We start from the raw sequence: 12,225 nt of genomic DNA, 5'->3' as shown, positions 1-12,225 counted from the left end.
TTACAATATATATGTCTACTTGTCTATTGCTTAGATTTTAGCATAAGAAGAAAATAAAAACTACCTTTTATGTCCCGCTTTTAAAATGATCTAATATGATTCGGCAACCTTATAGAGTTGGAAACACAGACACCACCTGCTATGCACTTGGGTTTGGCGTTCTTCACACCAACTTCACCTTCTTATCAAGAAGATCTAATCCTCTAGAGCCTCTTCTCAGCTAATGGTGGGCCCAGCGTAAGCTGTCAAAATACTTTTTAAATTGGATTTTTAATGAGTGGTCCCTTTCCAAGTTCTAGAATATACTCAGAAGTTCAGACTCATTAAAAAGCATCATGTCTGGCAAATAACATGCACTCAGAAAATGCCTGTTGAGTGGATGTGCTGAACTTGTTCTCTCTGCACCAGTTTTCAAGCTCAGTTCTTCCCCATACTTCTGCCCAGGTTAGTACAGGAGGCTTCTTTCCAGAGAAAATCTGGGCACAACTCCAGGTAAGCAGAGGAAAGGAGGAACAGAAGGATTTTTCTATTATGTCCCTCCTGAGAGAAATGCTTAACACCTCACTGGCCCCTTTCGAATCTGGCAAGTTTCACCAGCACAGATCAGAGCAGGTGAGAAAGTGTCCATATCTGAGGTATCACACACCTTCCCAGAAAACTCCAGGATCCTTGGGAGATTGTCAGGTCAGTGAGGGGGAAGTGGGACTTCCACATTCCAGGGTGACAAGGATCTTGAAGTTCTAGAATTATTCACAACCTCTCCTGTTTCCTCTCCCTGTTAGGGAACAGATGGAAAAGGATTAGGGCCCCAAACAACTTCATTTGTTGGCATATGTCACACAAGACACCTGCTATTAACCATCTCACGGATGAATCAATGCCTTTTCCCCAGTCAGTAGCATTGAAGATGGGAGTTAATCTCTCTACTTCTTGCTCTCCTTTTAAAAAGTGTCCTAACTGTATCCATCGAAGAGCCGGGGTTTTAAATATGTAGTCTCTGATTCCCATCTTTTGAATCATCAGATGGATTCAGTCCATGCATTTGCCTCGGGGGCGGCCTCGACAACATCAAGTGGCAACACCCTACAAGAACAGTATGTGTGTTCCCTCCTTCGGGGTCAAGCCAATCGATATCTTTTTCTTTGTGTCTCATGAGCATCTATACAAACTGCAGAAAGCTGAGCTTGGAACTGTTCCCAGCACATGCTGATATCAATCTACATATTTGTGGTATGGCCTTCCCGGGCCCTGCTGGAAGAGTATCGGCGTGAACAGAGTGTTTGGATGACTGCCTGGGAAGAAGTGAACCTCCCCCTGGTTTCACCACATCGAATCTTGATTTTGCCCTGCTGCACCTTGGTGACACTCAGAAGGCAAGTTCTTGCTTTTTCCTCACTGGACCTGGCTCGCTGTCAGGTGGGGCTGTGAAATCAGGGAGTTGGTTTTGGATGATCTTGATCAGAGCCTTTAAGGACCACATTTGATATGTGACTTTGCCTTGCTCCCTCCTGCTTACTCTTTGAAGCTCCATTGAGTTACATCATCCTCCAAGAAGCCTCTCTTCACCCTTGTTTGGCAGACAGCACTGAAAGCTGCTTATGTCTTTCAGTTTCACTGATTTACAATAACCTGTTTTCCTCTGTCTTCAGAGTAAGATTATTATAAAAAATGATGTTGGTGCTCTACTTAGGTCCCTTGGGGTCCCTTTTACCTGTTGGGCTTGTTACCCATCCTCCAGGTACAGTGGGTGTTTCCGCTCATAGCTTCAAGCTGCAATTTCTCCGTAGGCTTCCCCTTGGACTACTGAAGCCACTTCACAGAGATTCTGAGGTTGTGGTCTCCCTCCTCACCACTTGCATCAAGGCCTGACTTGAGGGTCCAAGACAGAGTCTGTGGGGCAATTTAGGCTTTTGGTCTTCCCAAAATACTAGGTTAAGTTTATATGTCAGCTGAAACTACTTCCCGTACAGCTCCTTCCCCTTCTCTATCCTTCTTTCCTCATCCCCTTCCCCAAAACACTCCATCAGTCAATCACTTGTATATGAATCCTTGTCTCAGGCTCTGCTTCTAGGGAACCCAACCTAACAAGTATAAAATCTTATTTCTAATAACAACCCAAGAGATAGGTGTTAATATTCCAGCTGGAGAAAGTGAAGTGAGTTTAAATAGCTTTGCAAGGTATGTAACAAGCACTGACCTGCCAGACACAGGTGCTCAGTAAGTAGATGTTAAATGACATCATAAGCCCAGGTCTCCATTAACTCAATGATCTTGAGCCCCCAGAGGAGGTTTTGGTCTGTGGTAGGATGGACCAGTCTGAAGCAGACCATCACTTGGAAGCTAGATAAGTGCTCTGGGATACATCTAAAAGGAGGAAATCCAGAATTCCTAGAGAGAGGATCAGCAATAAAGGGGTGAAAAGCAAGGTTAGAGCTCTGTCAGAAGGTAGAAGAGATCTTGCCATAGGAATCACAATCCTAGAATGGTATTTGAGACCTCACGAAGATCTTAACAGAGTCTGGAAAAGTCTGCAGCGTAACTGCCTAGGAAACTGAGACAGGGCATCAAGCTCAGAGGAATAGAGGAGAGACTGTGATTTCCTAAATGACAGGGAATAACTTAGAGTTATCACTGCAGCCATCATGCCTAGTAGAACACCTGGCATATTGTCAGTGACAACAAATATTTGTAGAATAAATAGTTGAATGCAGGAAGGCTGCACTATGAATTGAGCATGAGGCATAGTCGCAGGTTCACTATAAGAGTCTGGTTACTAAAGCTTAATGACCTGATTACACAGAACCATCAGCCAAGTTGACCCATGGCAGAGCTTCCAGGCTCCTTCCTCTTCTACTGGGTCCTGAAGTTATCCCTGAAAGGGAAGTGAGGCCAGAGCATCTCACTGGATGACTTCTGATGGAAGAAGTTAAATGGCTTCTGCTTAAAAGCATGGGTCAGGGAACCAAGTCGGGGCATCGCAATGGCAAATCCATTTCTTTGAGACTCGCCATGGTCCATTAGTTAATCGGGGCATTTGAACCAGAGGGATTATCAGAATGTTACTTCTCCACGGATAATGAGCTATATTTTTCTCCTTTGTAAGATGGAAACAGAATGATCAACCCTTCTATTGCAGGTAACGACATGAGTTGCCTTCTCACACATAAATGGTCTGAAATATTACCTCTGTGGGTATGGGTGACTTCCACCCACATCCTTGACGTTCAGCATGTGTCAGCTCTACTGAGAAGCTTTCTCTATTCTGTGGCACTAATATTCCAACTTTAACCCCAAACTGGATTAGTTGCCCTCTCTTCTGGATCTCTGAACTCTCTGTATAAACCACCAGTGTTTATTTCTTATTTCCACCATATTGCTTCTTTTCCTTCATTAAAATCTTCTTTTCTCTTTCTCTTTATCCATCACTTCCACTAGATTTTGAAATTCTCAAGGAGAAATAAGATTGTGTGTTCTTTCTCCCCACAGTGGTGCCACCTCAAGGCTAATGTACATAATAAATGTTCACTATTGTGTGAGCAAATAATTAAAACTGCAAAAACTTGAGAATGCATGGTACTAGGACAGAGCCATAAGAAATTTCTCTCTCTCTATGCTAACTGCCATTCATGTCTGATTTTAGAGATAAAATTGCTTTAGATTTAAAGGGAAAACTTAGTAAAGATTCAGAGGTCAGAAGTCGTTGGGCTTCTAGGATAAAACTCAGTTGTCTGATACCATAATTATGTCAGCCTTTCAATTGAGTTCAATACAACTTTACTGGGGAATTCCCATGACCTGGAAACATTATTTTCTAAGAATAGTCGAACTGCACAGAGTATAAGGGAGAAGTGAGAAAAGGAGAGAGTAGAGGGTTAATTCAGGACCAGATTTGTAATGTCCTTAGCCACTCTAGTCAAAGTAATTGAAAATGCATTGGAAAATTTATGTACAAGGAATTAATTACCACCAAGTATGCAATCCCAATTAGTAACTCAAATATTGTCAGCATTGTAAAGAAATATCCTAAGGCTGGCTTTTTTTTTGGGGGGGGGGGTTGGCACCAATTTCTGTGGGGGGGGGTGTATGTGTGTGTGTGGGGGGGAGAGAGTCCTATACCACCACCAAAGAATTCTCAGGAAAACAGCTGAGTGTCTGCCAATTCAACTCATTTCTGACACTATCAGATCCCACAGGTTAGGGGTTCAGTCCTAAGGTATTGTCCCTCCACACACACTTCAGTTGCAAGTCCAGGATGTTGTTACCTATGCCCTTCTGATCCACTGGCTATAAATCGGATGTTTCCACGATCTTCTCTTAGGGTTCAATTAATTTGCTGGAGCAGCTCACAGAACTCAGAAAATCCATTTACTCGTTAGATTCTGGCTTGTTATAAAAGGATATAACTCAGGAGCATCCAGATGGAAGAGATGCAGAGGGCGAGGTGTGGGGAAGGGGTGGCACACAGCTTCTACACCTTATCAGAGAATGTCGCGCTCCCCAAGTCTGGTCAAGTTGTTTGGAATCTTATGTAAACTGTGAGTGAAGGTGACCAACTCTTACTTGTTAGCACAAAGGTTAAAGCCAATGTCCCATAGTTAATAAGAACATGTATTGCTGACATTCACATGGTGTTTACTATGCTCTGGGCATTGATCTAAGTGCTTACCTACAGTAGCTCTTTGAATCTTCACAAAAGTCCTGTGATGTGGATGCTAGCATTATCATCTCCACTTTGCACAGAGAGGTTAAAGTACTTGCCTGAAGTCACACAGCTACTAATAAGAACAACACTATCTAAACCCAGGAAGTTTGTCCACAGAGGCTGAACAGTACTAACTTGAAAGACTGAGGTTAGCTGTTAAGGAAAAATTACTTAAAATGTTATTATAGGATAGAGACTCTTAGTCTCTCAGGATGTAGGATCTTCAACCACTCTTTATCACAGTTTTGAGGATAAAATTAACTTTGATGCTTAGATGACTTGTCTGAAAGTATGGCTTGGAAGCAGAGGAGTACATTATACTACAGTTATTTGCTCCTTTTTGTAGAGAGAAAGGATTCAAAATTCCACAGTATAGAATCCTTCCTAAAGATAAGACCTCCATATTTCAAATGAGAGTTAACTTTGCTAAACATTGAGGGAAAAAAAGTTATCAAAGCACACTAAGTCAGAAATATATACCATATGATATCACTTATATCTGGAATCTAATACACAGCACAAGTGGACCTTTCCACAGGAAAGAAACACATGGACTTGGATAACAGACTTGTGGTTGCCAAGGGCGGGAGGGGAAAGGGAGTGGGATGGACTGGGAATCCTGGGGTTAATAGATGCAAATGACTGCACTTGGAATGGATAAGCAAGGAGATTTGCGCAGGGAACTATATCCAGTCACTTGTGATGGAGCATGATGGAGGATAATGTGAGGAAAAGAATCTGTAAGTGTGTGCCACTGGGTCATTTTGCTGCACAGTAGAAAATTGACAGAACGCTGTAAACCAACTATAATGGAAAAAATAAAAATCGTTAAAAGGAAAAAATAAAAGTGATCAAGTAATCAGAGGCACGTTTCCCCAAAATAAAGAGGGTGGATGATCTGAGTAGCAGATGGTTTTCCGAGGAGTGCTACTCACCTTTCAACAGCGAGAGGACAGTGTGCTCCGTGGGAGACTTAGGATGGTCCAGGTGGAGAGGCTTCCATGATGTGTGAAACCCCCAGTCCTACCCGGCTTAAGTCCTGACCCACTGCTCTGACAGAGTGCGCTCCACAGGGAATTCAGGACGAAGAACAGGATGGCACACGCTGTGCTTCGAATAAACAAGTCCCTTAGAGAGAGAGAGGGGTGTCGCAGGAAGAATTCCAATAAACCCAGCTTCTTGCATCTTCCCATACATAGAAAAGCACTGAAGGTATTAACTTGAGATAGCTGTTCCTTGTGATTAACTGTAATCTTTTCCCAAGATGTGTGCTTGTCTGCATGCATGGCCTAGCCAAAAATCATAATTAAAATGGCTTTTCCACGACGTCTTTAGAGCAGTTCTTTCAGAGGCAACTGAGAGGCTATCTTTCACGCTATGATATTCAGTAAGACCCTGCATAAAACTGAAACTGACCAACTCTTATATTGTGTGTCCTTTCTTTACACGGAGAAATTTACATTAAAAGTTGACGGAAGTCGAGCAACTTTTATAAGGCCTCAGGGCCAAGACTGTCACCTAGAATTTAAACTTTTTTTAAAAAAAAATACTTCAATTTTCTTAATACGAAACTAACATAAACACACCTCAATACTAGCAAGTGGTATTTTTCCAGCAGTTTTCTTTCTTTTTAAAGCTGCACCTGTGGCAGATGGAAATTTTTAGGCTAGGGGTCGAATGGGAGCTGCAGCTGCTGGCCGACACCACAGCCACAGCAACACTGGATGCGAGCTGCATCTATGACCTATGTCCGCGACTTCCAGCAATGCTGGATCCTTAACCCACTGACAGATGGGACCCGAATCCTCACAGATACTGTCACGTTCTTAACCCGCGAGTCACAGGGGAACTCCTCCAGTAGTTTTTTTTCATTCATTGAGCAGTTCAAAACTCATTTATTATTTGCTTTTAATGGGGGTGACCTCTTCCAGGTCCTAGGAAGACCCATCGGACGGAAGCAGATCAGGTTTCTGCTCTCACAGAACTCAAGTTCTAGACAAGGGAAGTTCAAGCAAGAAAAAAATAAGTAAAACATTTCCAGTAAATGTATAGACTGAGGAGAAGTAACCTGGGGTGAAATGACTACATGAGCTTGGGCGTTCAAGGCAAGCGGTTTAATTAGGTGACATGGAAGCTGAAATCTAATTGGTAAGGTGTCAAGCAGACAGTTCCCAGGGAAAGCAAGTATGTTCAGAGGCAGGAATGAACTTGACCTATTAAAAGATCTGCATAAGCTAACATCAGGAAAGCGATATCATATTGAGTCTGAAAGGTGGTCGTAGAGGTGCTTTGCAAGCCAGAATAAAGTTTATGATGGGTAACCACTAGAGATGTGTGCCCGTATACATGTGTGTGCGAGCGCGTGTGCTTTTATAAGCTCTGAGCTCAAACTTTGCTTTTTAATTTTCATGTGTAAAAATAATAGTATAATTAGAACCTTTGTACCATTGCCTCATAAGAGATAAAACAAAAAACAACCTAAATCCGTGTTATTTCCCTCATGACCTCATTACTATAATTTTCTTCCTCTTTTCTTTACTTCCATCCTCCTTATACCTAATCCCTAACATGAATTTGGTGATTTTTTGTTGTTGTACTTGTCTTTTTTCTGTATATTTTAAAGCATATGTATACATTCATGAATAATGATAGTATTGTGTAGCAACTATGTAACATTCTCATCATAATATATTGCATGTTTCTTACAACTGTTTTTTTCTCAATATTATACTTGTGAGATTTATACTGTTCATATATATATATGTAATCCATTGTGTAGATTTTTTTTTTTTCCCCGCTCAACTGACAATAGGATATTTTGGTTATTTTAAAACGTTCACTCTCCCAAAACGCAGCAGCAATGAACATTCTGGCACATGTCATTGTTTGAGAGACAATCTAAGGCAGTGTTTCCCAATCTTTTGCAGTATGCAATAGATAGAACAATTCAGATGAGAAAATCCACCTAGCTAAGGGGATGAGCATTTCAGCCTACTCGTAACCCTTTAAGGTATATGCCATTAATACTTTCTCTCTGCCTGATCTATCAGTGACAGAGAGCTATGTAGAAATTTTTGTTCCTGAGTGAGACTTGCCAGATCATTTCTGTCAGTGTTTGCTTTTCATGTATTGTACTTAGGATAGTAGATTCATTGACATTTAGAATTTTTATATCGTTCTGGTGAATGGCTCCCGTTATCAACTAGACAGGGATCCGTGTTGTCACTGGAGATTTTGTCAGCAGGGAGGGATGTGATCTGCATCATGTCTTGAGATGATGATGGGGCTGCTTTTTAGAGAATGGAATGTAGGAACAAAAGAAATGTAGGATCAGTTGGGAAGCTACTACAGTCTTGGAGGGAGGGGAGAATGGCAGCTTGAATGAGGAAGTTTGTCCTCAGATGAAGACAACCTCAGGTCTGAGATGTGTTTTGAACTGACAGGATTTTCTGATTAATTGAATGTGAAAATAAGAGAGCAACCCAGCACAATAACTTGATTTTTGGCCCCAGCAATTGACAGAAAGAAGGACAGTGTCCTTGTTCTTCAGATGCGCACATGTGACACAGTGTGTGTTTCCAAAAATGCTTGCAACGCTATTTCCATGCTCTTCTAGAACCTTGCCACTCCCCCAGGTAGAGTCTTTGGTTCCCTACCTTGAATCTGGTCAACTTTCTGTGACTTCCTTAGCTAACAGACCATGGGATGGCCTTAGAGAAATGATGCTTCCTTCCAGGTATTCCAGTCTCCTTACACCTCTGTGTTTTTACCACCCCAGAAAATCTGTGAGCCCTGTCCTCAGGGTTTTATGGAGGTTTTAATTACACGATATGGCATGATTGATTAATCATTGGTCATTACCAGTTACTTCAGCTTCCAGCCCCTCTCCCCTCCCCAGAGGTTAGAACGGGATTGAAGATTCCAACCTGTTAAACACCCGGTTGATTCCTCTGGTGACCAACCCCCATCTTTAGGGCATCCTTAACCCCCATCTAAGGGTATTCCAAAAGTCACCTCAGTAACATAATAAAAGACATCTGTCACTCTCATCATGGAAGAAACTCAAGAGTTTTAGGTATTCTCTGCCAGAAAAGGACAAGACCAAATACACATTTTTAATCATAAATCATAGTGTCTCATATCTCATCCCCTAAGCTCCATAACTTGGCAATGATTAAGTAAAATTAAACAGAAGTTCTTTGTTTTTTATTATTTATTTTTAATGGCAATTAGCTATTTAGTAGTTATTTTGCCTTGAGTCCTTCCCATATATTCTCTATCGTGCACATGTAAAACTTGGTGCTCAAGAAACTCTGAAACTAGGATTAATCAAATTAGGTCCTTCTTGCTCCAGAGCCAGGACTCTCAATGACAGAGTCTCTCACTCTGCTGTTCTGCAGGTAGCTTTGTATCCTCAGTGCCCTCCCTTCCATCCTGGAAAAGGAACCAAGGCAGGCAGAAACAAAGAGATTGCAACAAAGCTGTAAATGATAGAGCTAGGCATCAAATTCAGTTTCATCTGGTTCCAAATCCAGGGCTTTTCTCACTCCCCCTACTATGCCTGCCATTTTATTTAATCCTGGGAACTGTAGGAAGTAGCCATATTCGCTTTTTCCTAACAAAACCACTAGCCTAGACATCTGCCGTCTTCCAGATGCTAAGTGAAGAATGTCTGCCCTTCTCTTCACCTCTGATATATTACCTGTCATAAAATAGGAACTTTTTGAAAAGAGTCACTTTGTGGATCTTCTAGATTTCTTTTATCAGACCTGCCTGCCTACAGGCCAGACGCTCTCCTCCATGGGGAGACCAGTGAGGACTGCATGTGAATACCCTGTATGTTTCACCACTGTATCCGTGACTGGGCTGGTGAGTTAAACTCAGCAGGAAAAGAGAAGAAAGCTTCATTTTGTGTACAGTTCCAAACTATACTGCCTACTCTAATCTTGCTTTGTCAGTCACAAAGCTAATTTTTCAATTTCGGTTTTATTTGTGTTTCTGTCTTTCGGTAAATTCAACATGCAGAGAGAGTAAGACAGTGCTGGTTGTACAGTAAGGACTTGGGTGGTTATCAGACATTCACCATTTTTTGAAATGTGTACCTCTCGATAGTCTGTAAAACTCAGAGGAAACTATTTTCAAGACTCTCACTTTCTCCTTCCATGTGTTGTAGCTCCTAAACCCCTTCTAAATAGAAATTCTGGAAAGGCAACTGGGAGATGGCCTTAATTATTTAAAGTGTCCTAGAAACCCCAATACTGATGACCAGTCAATTCCTGCAAAAACTTCAATATTCATGGATTAATTTAACAAATACAAAAGTGCCAGTTAGGATCAAGAGTTTATTGACTATGGAATGAATTTAATCTGCAAGACCAGCTGGTTCTGGAATGGACATAATGGCCTAGACCTTAACCTAAGCAGTCATGCTAGCAAAGCTGGGTATGCTGGAAGAAAATGTCAGAGAATCGAGGAGATACCGTATCAATGTCGCCACCACTCATTTTAATTTCCATGAAATAGTTGATTTCCTTCAAGCCCAACATAATTCCTTGTAAGGCTCCCGAGCCTGAACGAATGTGCATGACAGCTCCACTGCGAACATCCATCTGTCAAAAGAGAAGATGAGGAGCAAGTGAAATTAGACCATGGCTCTCTGGTTTCGCCTAAAAGCTGCCAATGAATGAGAGCATCAGCTGCGCCAGAGCAGGCCAGCCAGGGATCTCATCCTCAGCTGAACACTCTACCCCTAGGCAGTGAGGCACATCCTGTGAATAGGGATGACTCACCCTCAACAGGTGTCTGATGGCTTTGCCAACCAGCCGCCTGTTCCAATGGACTGGAGCAGCAGCACATTCTCGATGGTATGCAAAGACTATGATGAATAGCAGGCTTGTGTCTCCTCACAGAGGGCAGGGATTGGGTTGGGGGCAGGTGTGAAGGGCAGACCTAAGCGCATGAATACATATTCTCAGTCTCAGAATGTATTGCCAACTGGTGCATCACCAGATTTTTCATTTCTGAAACACCCCTTGGTGGTTCTCTTCCATGGAACCTCTGAGTCAACATAAACCATCAATGGGACTAGTTATAATAGTATCTTATATGTGTTCTACATGTTAAGATTTCAAGATACATATTTGGGACCCTGTAAACAACTTTCCAGGCTATATGTGATGGACCTAGTGCAGAGAAATAAACTAAAGCTCAGAAGAATTGAATTCTCAAAGTCGCATAGTTCAAAGAATCAGAGCAGAATCCAGGCCCCTTGATTCTCAGCCCTGTGTTATTTCTAACAATCTTATGTTGATGAAACAAATAGGACTTACATTTAATTTTTAGAGACTCCAGGGAGAAAAGCTGAATTATATTGTCTTGAAATAGATCGAGCTGGAAGACAGTATATTCATTCACTTTTTTCTATTTTTTCTCTTATTTATATATTCATTCAGTGGACTTAGAGAACAAGGGCCAAGGATAGTCACACAAATAAATTATTATCCTGGCTATTTGTTATCCACAGGCATTTTTTTTTTTTTAGCCAGCATTGTGGAAATCGCTTGATTCCATGATGCCAAAGTGATACTTCTTAGTATGATCATACGACCTTTCCTCAACCCCAATGAGACGTACCTTCAATCAAACATGACAGTGTTTCTCATTCTCAGCTATGAATTCTTATAGCAGAGATCCAGGACTATGATCTTTCCAGCTTGACCCAGGACTCCTATGGTGACCGTATAATCATCAGAATTCTTCTTTCTGTCCTGCCATCCTTCACTTTCATTTTCCAACTTATAGATCAAGTTTTCATGATCTACTCACAAAATAATATGGAGGTGGAAGGGAGGGGGGCAGTAAAGAACAGATTTTGCTGGACAACCAGCCATGGCTGCCTTAGCCAGTGTAGCTTCTCAACATGTGTGAGATAAAATAGAAAAGATAACACCAAAGAACACAGGAAAGAGATAATGAAAAGAATTTCAAAAGGCAGAAAAAAATCTAGTTTTTACTGAAGGCTTTCAAAGTATGATGCTCTAAAATTTGTAGGTTTTTATTCTATCACTTATAAAGGTTCTATGGGATAGTTACTGTTTGTACAACAGTTTTAAAGGTAAGAAAACTGAGATATAAGGAGAGTAAATTGCCTAAGATCTGACATCAGTGATGCTGCAGAGTTGGGATCCATATCAAGGTCATTTGGTTTGCAGGCCTTTGCAACTACTGCTTTACATTTTCTGCATGGTCACCGTAAGCCTCTCCATGGAAAAGTTCTGTATGATTCCTGTTTTATGGCTAAAACCACTAGACATGAACAAGTGTGTTGATGCTCATACCAACAACAAGTGGCCACAAGAAAAATTTGACCCGGTTGTCTCCTTTATGTCATGGTGCATACAGATTCATGTGTTAACAGCCTTAAAAATCAATTTACAAAATAACAAGATAATTAAGAGGGAGGAAACCATCAGCACAGGGTCCCTCATTTGCTCATTTCTCAGCGCAGTCATGGATTTTATCAC

General features: G+C 41.5%; 1 protein-coding gene across 3 annotated transcripts in view; it reads left to right on the top strand.

The window, feature by feature from the left end:
* The window catches only part of LOC110260221 (uncharacterized), a 169,916-nt gene that overhangs the window by 62,820 nt on the left and 94,871 nt on the right, over window positions 1-12,225 (top strand). For 2 of the 3 annotated variants that reach the window (XR_014842971.1, XR_002343082.2), the window contains one exon: window positions 1,024-3,737. The exons of the other annotated variant lie outside the window; for it this stretch is intronic. The gene's annotated coding sequence lies outside the window, so the exon portion shown is untranslated. Of the gene's footprint in view, window positions 1-1,023; window positions 3,738-12,225 lie in introns of those variants that run through there. 3 annotated transcript variants of the gene reach the window in all.

This window comes from Sus scrofa, chromosome 4 (genome assembly GCF_054392235.1).
Source record: "Sus scrofa isolate SSC_HxYL_T2T_F1_AM1 chromosome 4, Sscrofa_HxYL_maternal_Yorkshire_Landrace_v2.0, whole genome shotgun sequence".
NCBI classification, from domain to species: domain Eukaryota; kingdom Metazoa; phylum Chordata; class Mammalia; order Artiodactyla; family Suidae; genus Sus; species Sus scrofa.
This window is presented reverse-complemented; position numbering and strand designations above follow the sequence as displayed.